This window comes from Ixodes scapularis, unplaced genomic scaffold (assembly GCF_016920785.2).
Source record: "Ixodes scapularis isolate PalLabHiFi unplaced genomic scaffold, ASM1692078v2 PGA_scaffold6__148_contigs__length_123643588, whole genome shotgun sequence".
Taxonomy (NCBI): domain Eukaryota; kingdom Metazoa; phylum Arthropoda; class Arachnida; order Ixodida; family Ixodidae; genus Ixodes; species Ixodes scapularis.
Genome location: NW_024609881.1, coordinates 99384992 through 99396861, shown reverse-complemented (window position 1 = coordinate 99396861; position 11870 = coordinate 99384992).

Here is an 11870-nt window from a genome sequence, read left to right as displayed (position 1 = left end):
TAGCCACCGAAAAGCAAGCTGCACGCCGAGCAGGCAGCTAGCACAGGCGGCCCGGTGCGCTGCAGGATGGCCTAAAACTTACGGCGCCATCTGGGGGTGGCTCCGTGAAGCCAAGCGCGCGGGGTGTCATTATCTGGTCGCGGCGGAGAGCGGAGTCTCTACACCTAAAGAGTCTTCCTACACCGTGGCCCGAGCCAAAAAAGCACCCACCGCGAGCTCGTAATTTGACTACTCCAACAGCGTGCCTGCTCTCGCAATGCTCGATGTTCTTGCAGCCACGCGATCGCGCGCTACCTTGGCCGCGTCTTGAAATGAAGTTTAACGGACTCTAGAAGTAGGTCCCCGGGGACCCTTTTGAGCCATACGGGCGACACCTTTGACAAACTGGTGGCCGGTATGGCTAAACTGTTAACGGTATGAACCCGTTTATTTTCATACAGGCGCCAAATTTTTTTTTTTTTTCAGTAGGGTACCCACCGGTTGAGGAGGGTAGCGTGAGTAATTACTCCGGAGTAAACAACCCACTTCTGGAACGCGAGTTCTGACGTCATCGAGTAAGCGCGAGTAAATTTCGAAACTCCACGGTACGAAACCTTTACTCCGGAGTCGGATCGAGCAAATTTTGTAACACACCCAGAACGTTCCCAGCCCTACTGAAAAAAAAACCGTATAAAAATTCATACTGGTTGACCCCTCTATCTCATACGGTCATATGGGATACGGGTCTCCCCTATGCTACTGGAAACCCGTACCTGTACAGGTTGACCCATTCAGATACAGGACCCCGTACCTGTATGGGTTGACCCATTCAGATACAGGAACCCGTACCTGTACGGGTTGACCCGTTTAGATATAGGAACCCGTACCTTACAGGTTGACCCATGCAGATATAGGAACAATTTATACAGATTCACCTGTTCAGATAGACAAACCTATATCTTTACACGTTTACCCGTTCTGACGCAGTAATAGGAATCAACATGGTGTTAAACGTTTGCATACCGACTTACGGGTCTTTGCAGGTTCAACAATTCGCAGGCATTTGTCATGCAAAGAATGAGCATGAGCCAGGTCATATCAGGTTATATGTGTATTTCGTGAAGGCAAATTGGCATACTGCAGAACATCAACAAGAAGCTTAACCTCTAAGCAAGCTTAGAAGTCAAGCTTCTTGTTAATATCCTGCAGCAGGATATTAACAAATCGGCATACTGCAGTAGGTTGACCCGAACTGTCCTCTTCCCTGGAGAGGCCTCTCGAGGATGCCTCCATGTGCACTCTTTGAAGGCATGTGCAGGGCAAAATAATACAACAATAAGTCACGTATATCTACAGTTTCTCGAAAAATTTTATATTTTACTTCCTGCAATTATAAGCAAGCAATTTCCACTACAATTTATACTTTGTTACTATCTTGTCATACCATGTAGACTTCAAGAGCAGCTTCTCCCGATTACGCAGTCTGCTGAAAACAGCAGGTATGCATGATTCGGCCAGAAATGTTTGAACCAGTTCATACCGAGTTCGGAGGAATGCAGAAGCAGTGTGCAAGTCGGGCTGCGGCTGCGTGAAGTTAAGCTGCAGCGCTTCGAACGACCCTGTGATTGGTTTCCGAAAGACCGAGGAGTTGCCACCTGTTACTGCATGAACGCTGAACTGACTTCAGCCAGCGCAAGATTCTGTGGAACTGAGGCTGAGCTCGTGCAGCACTGGAATAAATCTAACAGGCCAGTTCAGCGTCCATGCAATTTCGGGTTGAATCTAATGCGTCAGTTCTTACACTATTTGAACTATATCGGGTGGTTCAAGCAAATCGAAAAGACCTAGTGTGACTTCCCACAACTATGCACTTAAAGTTTTCTTGCTACAGTGTGTTCCTTGCATTTCAGTGTCTATAAAAATTATAGACCCTGGAGCAGGGGGACAAAAAGGAACGGAAAGACACGAAGCTCCGGAGCTTTGTGTCTGTCTGTCTCTTTTCCTTCCCACGCTCAAGGGTTACCACGTCTATCCTTAACCAGCTTGCCTGCCTGTTAACTAAAATGAAAGTATGCTCTATGAATCCAAATATGTATTTTTAATTATGAACATGGGCCACTGATTGCCTAGAACCTCGAACACATTTCATGCCCAACAATGTCACCATGGAAAGGAGTGAAAGGAACATTGAACACACAATTCTCGGCCGGCGGTTTTTGTGCGAAAGAAAGATTTTGAGCCGCAATTGTTCTTCTGGGCATGTATATAAATTAACAACACAGATTTGACATCAAGAATCATTTAACAAATTTAATATCCGTGTTACGATTCTTCAATGGTCCATTCATACGAGATAGGAGGAACACCCGCGATGAGAAGGCAGTTTAGAAAAAAATGGGCAGTACTCAAAGGACAGAGCCAAAGATAGCTTGGTTGCAGCAGCTCTAGTGGACAAACACTTGTTTCACAACTTTGCTAGTGCCAGCTTTTCGTTCAAAAGAAAAAATAAGTGCCTTACAGCTCTGCCGGGGATCCAGCAGAAGGTCCTGCGAGCAGGCCACTGATATCATGGACCTCCCCCAAAACTTGCAGGGACGCGGAGCATGTTGCTGTAAAACCTCCACAGTGTGAATGCATCAGAAAGCGCCAAGCGGCCTAGATGACCGTGACAAGGTCACTTTATTTTTCTTCATATATTAAAAGCCAAGAAGGAGATAGGGCTTCTTCATTTCGGTTTTGCGCTCGGAGCTTCACGTTCCTAAAGCTCGAGCTAGTCGAACTGTGACCCTTCAACAGCCTATAACACTGAAAGTTCTGAAAGCCTTGGAATATTTTATCCCATTCATTTTGTCGTAGCAGATCGCAACTTCGGAAGCAATAAGGTTTGAATGTCTCATCAAGTATGAGACATCTGTGAGAAGTGGGCACTTACTGCTGACTGCTGCCAACTTGACTGGAGTCAGGGCCCCCTTGGCCACGGCGCCCTTGAAGCGCCGTCATGGCACCCCTCACACTCCGCCCATGCAGGTCCTCCCTGCCAAAGATCAGCTTCGTGGCCTCTTTAACGAACATGGAGTCTCTCCGGGCTCCCCTGACGTACACTGTTAGCAAAAATAACACGCCCAGACGTGTAAACCGTTGTCCCATAGCGGACACGTCGAAACGTGTTCGTTTTACACGAGGCCATCTGTGTTTTTCGTCTACACATGAGTTGCTGTGTAAACTTAACACGCTACACCGTGTCTGCCTTCCGCAAAACCGTTTCGAGCGTGTTCCTTATGAAGCATGGCGGCCAGCGGCCGAGAACAGGCAAGAGACGAGCCCAGCGAGCCGCGCGCCTTTCAGCCGAATTGAAAGCACACAGGGCGCGTTAGTTCTCGTTCGATGTCTTTTATACACAGTAAAGTCTCCAAGCGGCGGACGTAGCTACTTGCAAAGGTACGTACGTGTGTTGTCGGCGGTCGGCGGCGTCAATAGCTTCAACGAGCCGCTAGACAAAAAAAGAAAAAAACGAATGCCGAACTCACATGAATAAATAACTTGAGCAAACTATTTAGAATCGGGCGGTAACCTATCGAGATTTCTAGCAGCCCGTTTTTTTTAAAAAAAGACGAGTCTGTTAACACTGGGAACGACCACGGCCACACAGCAACCCTACATACAACGCAGGCAACACAGCACACAGCTACACGGCACCGACATATTCACAAACACAACAACCGACACAACGCCCGACACTTCCTACTCGATATCCATTTCTCCCCGCGGCGCATATAAGCTTGACATGTGCGGGTGAGCTCCTTGGTCGCTGACCATTACAGATTTATAGAATACACAAAACACGGCGCAATGGACAGCAGTGTGTTAGAACTGTTTGCATTTAAAAAGTATGGAGGCAAAATCTATAATGCTAGTCCGTTGCAATAAATAATGATATGTTAACAATAAATCTTAAACCGGTCATGAAAAAGTTCAAATTTTTGTTATTTTCTTGCTTGACCAGTGTTATGAGCAGTCCGACCAGCATGAATCAGATAGAAAAACAAATTATTGGGATTTTGTCATTACGTATACAATAATAAATGAAAATGATCCTTGCGCAAAGCATTTTTTATATACTTTTGTGAAGGACATCCGGACATCCGCCCAACACTTCACTTCCGCTAGTTGCAGCAGTTGCAGTACGGGAGCAGACGCCTTCACTTTTGGGGCGTTTTGATGCAGTTTGTTGTCGTATGTCGTGTCGGTGTCGAGAAGAGCGGTGGGGCTTGGGAGTTTGTGACCGGTGTTATTCGTGAACACTGGTGTGGGGCGCTGATGCGTCTTTTTTTTATACTGCCACCACCCCGAACTTTGAAGATACACGGGCCCGTAGCAGTGTATTATGCTGAATCGCGAGCTCCTTCTCTGTTGACGTCGCTTTCCTGGTACCACTCGTGGATACTGCAAGCGTTTAAACAGTGTGCACCGTCTCGCCTACATCCCCGGTGACGTACTCGACCTGTTGAAACTTATTGCTTCCGTCATTTTAGAGTACGCAAGGCAGATATCTCGTTGTTCTGGTTTCGGTTATAAAAGCGAGGCAAAACGCTCGTAGTTCCCGCCCTCAGTACACGTGAGACATCTTCCACACTTTGACACCGGATAACTGAATGAACGAGGATTTACATTCACTTCCGAGGTTACTCTCGCCGCATCCTCACCGTTGAGCAGCAGGATGAGCTGGCGACAAGCCGCGGATGAAAGGCTGGAGCATCAACAGCCCAAGCGCACTCGGTGCCGATGCGGGCGACGCGGGTTTCTGTCAACCGGGAGGCCAGCACAAACCGTGACCATTCCAGCTCTTCGTCATGACACGGTGTTGCAGACAGCAGGGTAAAATACAGCTACACGGATCACCGAAGCAAACGACTGCTATCTTAAATCTTGGCTTGTGATTGCGCCTTTGTAGTAGATCATCTTATTCGTTTTGCTGGAGAGACGCAAACGACGAGCGTAACAAAATCGCTTGCATATGCCGCATATCTCACAAAAGCATTTACCCTGTCACCTTGCGAAAAGCGCGAAACACGGAGTCCGCACCGTCCTAGCTTCCCGTTTTTTACCTGCTTTAGAGCAGTTTGTACCTGCTAGTAGATATGCCTACTGAAACTGAAACAGGGCAGTGCCAGAGAGAAAGAGACAAAGTTGAGAAAGCTTGCTCGCTCTCTAATTTCTCAACTCTCAAGTGATTGTACCATAATAAATGCACCAACGCGTCTTCCAAAATAAAGAAAGAGCACTACGTTCACAACATAAAAAATGATCTCAGTACATGCATCTGTGGGCAGGTAGGAAACCTTGCCATTATTTATTCACGCCGCATGATTGCCGCAACAAACTCGTTGCAGGACCGAATCATACTCGAGCGGTGTGCGTCGCTATGCAAACGCAGTCCAACACGAAGCATAAAAAACGGCAGATTTAAGACAACAATCCGGAGTCCATTATTCAATTAAAACAACGTAATTTTGTTGAAAACGCCCGCTGCTTCTTACTCACGGTATGTGTCGGGATACTTCCACAGTTCGAAACGGAACGCCGGGAAGATTTACTTTTAAAAACGCTCGCTGCGTCCTCCCGGACCAGCTGGACCGGATCAGCTGACGACGACGGGACTGTACCCGTTGAACCTCCACCACGCAACAAACAATTTGCGCTCCGTGTTAAAAGCGTGGTTCAAACAGACCCGGAATACAAAGCACCGCACCACACACGACGAATGTTTCAGCTCTTTTTCGCATCGCCGGGTTGCACCAAACAGAACGAGATCGCCGAAGTCAACGCCGCGCTGTCGTGAACCTTGGCTTGTGGTTGCGAACTCGTGGACCCTGTGACTCCCTTCGCTTTCAAAGCACACACGACGATTACGAATGCTACTTTCCGTCTTCCAGGAACATCACAGGGGCACTTCTCCGGTCACGTCTTCACTATGTGCTCGCAAACTCCGAAGCTCTATGCGAAGCTTCTCGCGTCCCGTTAAACCAAAACAGTAGCGACGCCATGCGTACTTGCCAGATTTTCTCCGGTCAAACAAAAACAACGAAAGCCAACCGGCGCTTGCTTCCAGCGTACATCGGCGTTGCGCTTGCGCCGTGGCCAGATCGCCAGATCGCTTGCAGCTGAAGGTTGAAGCAAAAACGAAACCAACTGCAATGTCACGTGTTCACATCGAGGACACGCTTTTTATATCCATTTTAACTGTTTGGAACGAATAATTAGACCCATAACTTTATTTGTGGTGTCTAAGAAACTGTTATCAGGACCCCTAAACTAAATACTAACATGGGCGAAATGAAGCAAGCCGCATTGCCATCGACCAGAAGATGGCGGCGAGCCCGGTAAGCGTAGGTTTCGCCAACGTCCTGCGACATGGCGCAATTGCTTTTGGTTCATATCTGTCTCCGAGACATGTTTCTTTCCGCGGCATTTGTCTCGACGGTCCTTTCTAAGTGTGTCCCCAAGCATTCCGGTGCTTCGATAGCCGGCAATGCCGCGGTCGTCGACGGGGGCGAGGCGTGTTTTCGAGGTCGGCTACACGGTTATGCGTGTATGACCGAACCAAAACACGTTTTTTACAACCTCGCATGATTTCTGAACGAATTATTCGTTACTCATCGTGAAAGTTTATGGTAATTTGTGTAAATGGCGTGTTGTTCACCCCAAATATTCGCCAAATACACGGGACTGGCTAACAGTGTAGAACAGTTTGTACTTTTGCACCAAGACACCATGGCCAAGGTGAACCTAGAAATAGATAGAATAGCTCAACAGGAAATGTAGCCAGCCAATGGTCCCGATCTCGATCTTTCGGAAACTTGTGCAGACGTGTGCCGCACAATGACACTTTTTTCGGACGCAGGACATGCGAGGCAGCTCTTCACGCAACATCTTGGTGGTATTCTTTTCGGAGCTGATCACGGAAATTCACCACGGGGACTCACTACTCATCTCCAACTTCTCAATGTACAGAACAACTCATCTTGAAGTGCAGAACAGAGAGCGGAACAAACATAACTGCAAAGGAATCGCATAGCAAACAGTTCTAGCCATGCATGTCGTCTGCTGTACACACAAAAAAAAAGGACACGGAGGGGAAAACAAAAAAGCTCACGGTCGGGTGTAGCCACGTGACCTCTCCCACTCACTCTCTCCTCTTCACTTCTCCGTGCACGGGTTTCAGTTTCGGTTTTGAGCAGTTGAGTTTTCGGGCTTTAATAAAAATATATGTGACTCTGTTGCAAAATATTAATTATGTAGTCTTTCAACACCAAAATAAATCGCCTGGCAAAAAATCGAACTTTTTCTTTGGGGGGGGGGGGGGGGGGTGTAAGTGTCCGTTTAAGTGAGTTCAGTGTAAAGAGGAAGAGCGAAAGAAGGGTACCAATTATAACAGAATTTTAATCTGGGCTCTTGGTACATAATTTATGAAAAAGCTCGAAATAAAACGAAGACACTAGATAGAAAATGTTTTGCAGAAGATCAGTGACTGGACAATCTCAAACTCCCTAGTAATGAATACAGATAAGACGAAAGCAATACTTTTTCGATCCAAAAATACAGTGTTTCCGTCTACTCAAGGGTTTTCTCTCCAAGGACAAAATATTGACTTTGTACAAAATGTTAGGGTTCTTAGTGCGATATTTAATGAGTACATGAGCTTGGACGCCGAAGTACTATGCATAGCTGGCAGACTTTCAAAAGTTGTGGGCATTATTTATAAATCCCGTCATATATTACACCTTTCGGTCTTAATTCTTCTTTATAACTCCCTCTTTTACTCTTGCTATAATTACTGCTTCCTTGTTTGGGGTAGCACAACGGCTACAAATATGCATCACTTGCACGTTCTCCAGAAGAGAATAATTCGAATTACGTGCAATTCGGAGTTCAACGCTCACACATTACAACTTTTCAAAAGCCTTCATATAGTTCCAATTACAGAGCATTATAATTATAAACTTCTAACATATCAAACGTCTGTAAGGAAAAATCAACTTGTTTTTCTCTCAATCGCCAATATGAAGCGGAGAGTGCCTGCATATGCAGGACGTTGTGTTGACGCATGGTCAACGCCTCGCTCGAGAACAGGCTACGGCCTCCAGATGTTGCAGCACTCGTTCTCTAATTTTATAAATTGTACACATAGACTGGGCACGGACTTGATGGGTTTAAGCAGAAAGGATATTCGTTCATTCTTTCTCTAGTGTTATTTGAGCCTATTCTTGATGGGACCTCCGACCTGCAAAAAAGTGTTCGTAAAGTACGCCAAATTTTTCTTGTTTTTTTTGTTTTTTGTTTAATGTTGTGTGTGTTGATCCTATGTAAACCTTGTTCCACGGGTCACTAGTATGTAATATAGTTTTCTCTTGTTGCTGGTGGGGAGGAGAAACGCTGTAAAGCGACAACAGTCTGATTTTTTTTCTCCCTCCCCCTCTCCCCTGGAGAAAAACAATAAAGTTGAAGTTGAAGAAGTGAGGACTGGGTAAAGCTTTGTCAAACTTCCACCTTGGTTCTCTTAAAGCAGTGTCGGGGGCGGGGGGCAACGCTCAAGGACAACTGGAAAGTGATCGCTTCCATATGGGTTCTGTATAACCCACCACGTAAAGAGAGGGAATAAGCTTGGATCAGCTATCGCAAGATCAATACATCAAAAGTGTTCGACGAAAAGCTGTTGTGAGTGGGTTCTTTTTTATTCATCAAGCATAAATCTGATGAGAGCAGAAATCGTTCTATTATAACTCCCCGCGTGTCCCGTCTGTTACTTCCGCAACAAGGGATTGTGGGCATTTAGGTCACCAAGGATAAGAAATGAATGTGGATGTTGTCTAACAAGGGCTTCAAGTTCTTCATGTTTCAATGAATAATTAGGAGGTATATATAATGAACATATAGTTATTGCACGATCAGTTAAAATTTTTGCAGCAACTGCTTCCAGTTTGATGTCCAGGCACACCACAACACAAGGAGTTGATCTTTGGACTATTATGGCAACGCCACCAGAAGCGTGGGATCCATATGGCCTATCCTTCCGAAATAGCTTGAAGCGCTTTAGTAGGTTAGAGTGGCTATATTTCAGGTACGTCTCCTGAAGGCAAAGAGCTATGGGGCTGTGTTCCTCCAACAAATTGTAGACATCATCGTAGTTACAAAGTAGCCCTCTACGGTTCTACTGTATGATGTGCATAAGATTAACCAAGCTAATAATGGCTCTTGGCTATCTTAGTTGCATGGAGGAGTCACACATATATTGTTGTTGTGGTTGTGTAGGATTATGAAAAGCCTTGCTACTATAGAGTTTTATCAGGGTGGAGTTACCGGCTTTTTAGCTTTTTGCTTTGGGGTCTGAACCTCCATCTCCTCGAGGTCAGTGTCAGGGGCAGAAAGTTCTTCACAGTCTGCCATTGCTTCGGTATTCGACGTCTTCTTGTCAGCAAGCCTGTCAGAAGACCTCGAATAGTCAGTGTTTTTGGGGGGCAGACCCCGGACTTTGCCTAACACTTTAAAGCGAGTGGTCGACGTGCAAGGCAGAACCACCGATCCGTCCATCTGGTCGGGTTCTGTAGATGCTGCGGGAGCTGCACGTGGAACGTGCTGTTTGCGTGGTGAGGAAGTCCTGCTCTGAGAGGAGGAACGGGGGGCTCGCTCCTCTTGGGAGGACGACCTGCGAGGAGTGGGCGATGGAGTTACATCCATCGCCTCTGTTGCACCCGAGTCTTTGGCATGACTGGGAGCCTTAGCTGCTTTCGCAGCCGAGAGGGAATGCCCAGGAAGAGAGAACTTTAACCTGGGCGTCGAGGACTGGAGTGGTTTCCCAGGGCTCCCAAGGGACACCTGGGTCGCCACTGACACCTTAGGCGGTGCAGGTTCCCTGCTGGACACTGCCTTGGCGTAAGAGCCTCTCTGAAAAGCGGAGAGGTGACGCTTTGCATCATGATAGGATATGTTTTCTTTCCCCTTATGTGCGAGAATTTCTTTTTCCATTTTAAATTGGTCACATGTTCTCGAATAGGCTGGGTGGTTGCCATTGCGATTTGCACATTTGTAATCTGCGTTGCAGTCGTAAGCAGTGTGCTCGGTGCCGCTACACCTGGCGCATGTCTCACGACCGCGGCAAGTGCGCGAAGCATGTCCGTACCGCTGGCAACGAAAGCAGCGAAGAGGATTTGGGACGTAGGGCCACACCTTACAGTTGATGTAACCGGCTTTAACAGAGGGTGGCAAATTGTTCCTTTCGAGAGTCAATACAACGTGCTTGGTGGGTTGTTCCTTGCCGTTCCTTCAGATATTAATCCGTTTCGCAGCAACAACCCCTTGGGATTGAAGGCCCTCCAGAACTTCATTCTCAGGACTGTCCATTAGGTCATCCTCCGCGATCACACCGCGTACGGTGTTCAGTGTACGATGGGCGGACACGGTGACCTCGATATCTTGGATGGTTTCAAGGTTGAGTAAGGCCTTAGCTTGGTATTTTTCATTCACATGTACGAGGAGATCACCTGAAAAGAGCCTTTTTTCTCCAAATTTACCTCCCAAGATGTCTTGCAGCACCGTAGCAACAATAAATGGAGAAAGCTTAGAGAGTGGTTTGGAGTTTTCTTCAGAGTGCGACGAAGAATTTTCGTAAAGTGGTCACTTAAGTCATTTATACTAAGGAAATTGGACAGAGCTTCGTTGCGGACCCTTTTCAGGGACCGCTCGGAGGTTTTGCTGTGCTTGGAACCCATATAGATGGGAAAGGAAGTTCAGTGCCCGGGAGCCCAACAAGGGGGTAGGTAATGTGCCATAGCAAGAAAGGCTTGGCTAACAAAATTACACTATAAGCGCTGCCCGGGCACTATACCCTAGTGTGGTTGCAGGAACAGGACCTGTTTCCACTCAAGGTTGGCCCTTGCCGCCTAAGAAGGCGAAAAGGGAAGGAAGAGAGTGTAGATGAAAAGAGAAAGATGTGGGAGGAAAAGTGAAACAAGGAAGAAGAGGGTAGAAGAGGCGACTGACTGAATCATCCTGGTCGGGCCAAGCCAGAACACCCGTCTACAAGAAGCAGGGGCCGAAGCGGTGTATTGCCTTGCCCAGGGGGCCCCGAAGGGTCCAAACATACCCCGGGCTTAGTTCAACTGCAAAGATCACCTTTTCCCCGAACACGGGTACGCCACGCACAGCCAGTCGTGGGTGGGCGAACCCACATGGCTTGGGGCTAGTAGTGACGCCACTCACCAAGCACCTACTAAAGTATGTGCCCCCTGCGTGCGGTTATGGTGGCCCACGTGGCTGGCGTCCATGGTGACGCTACTCACCAAGCACCTAGCACCTGAGGTGCAGGAGCCCCCCCCCCCCTTCCTTCCCCCCCGGGCCTCGGGGTCCGTGGAGAGGCCACTCTCCCAACACCTACTTTCACCGGTGCCCCTTGCGGGGGTCTTTCGACAAGCTCATGCACATTTGCAAGAATGGAGCACAAGAGACTGAATAGTGGTTGAGCGACGACAGGCAAGGATTCTTCATTCGATGTACTGTGACAAGTGTGTATGCGAATTTCAGTCATGCAATAGGCTATTTTCTACAGTTATTTCCGAGCGTGAATCCCTGTTGTGATTATTTTTTTTTGCTTGCAACATACAGTAGAATAAAAAAGAACAAAAAACTGATGAAAGCTTAGAAAAAAAACGAAAACGTTATAAACTTTATTTATAAAAACATTGTGCTAGAGAATATCTAGTTAGTAATATATTGGGGCTTCATCTTTGCATGGAAGGCAATAAACTGTTTCCGGAAGCAACCTCTTCTGAATCGTACTGTATTTAGTACAGTGTTCACTCTAAAGAAATGACAAGTTTGTTTTGCTTATTTCTAGC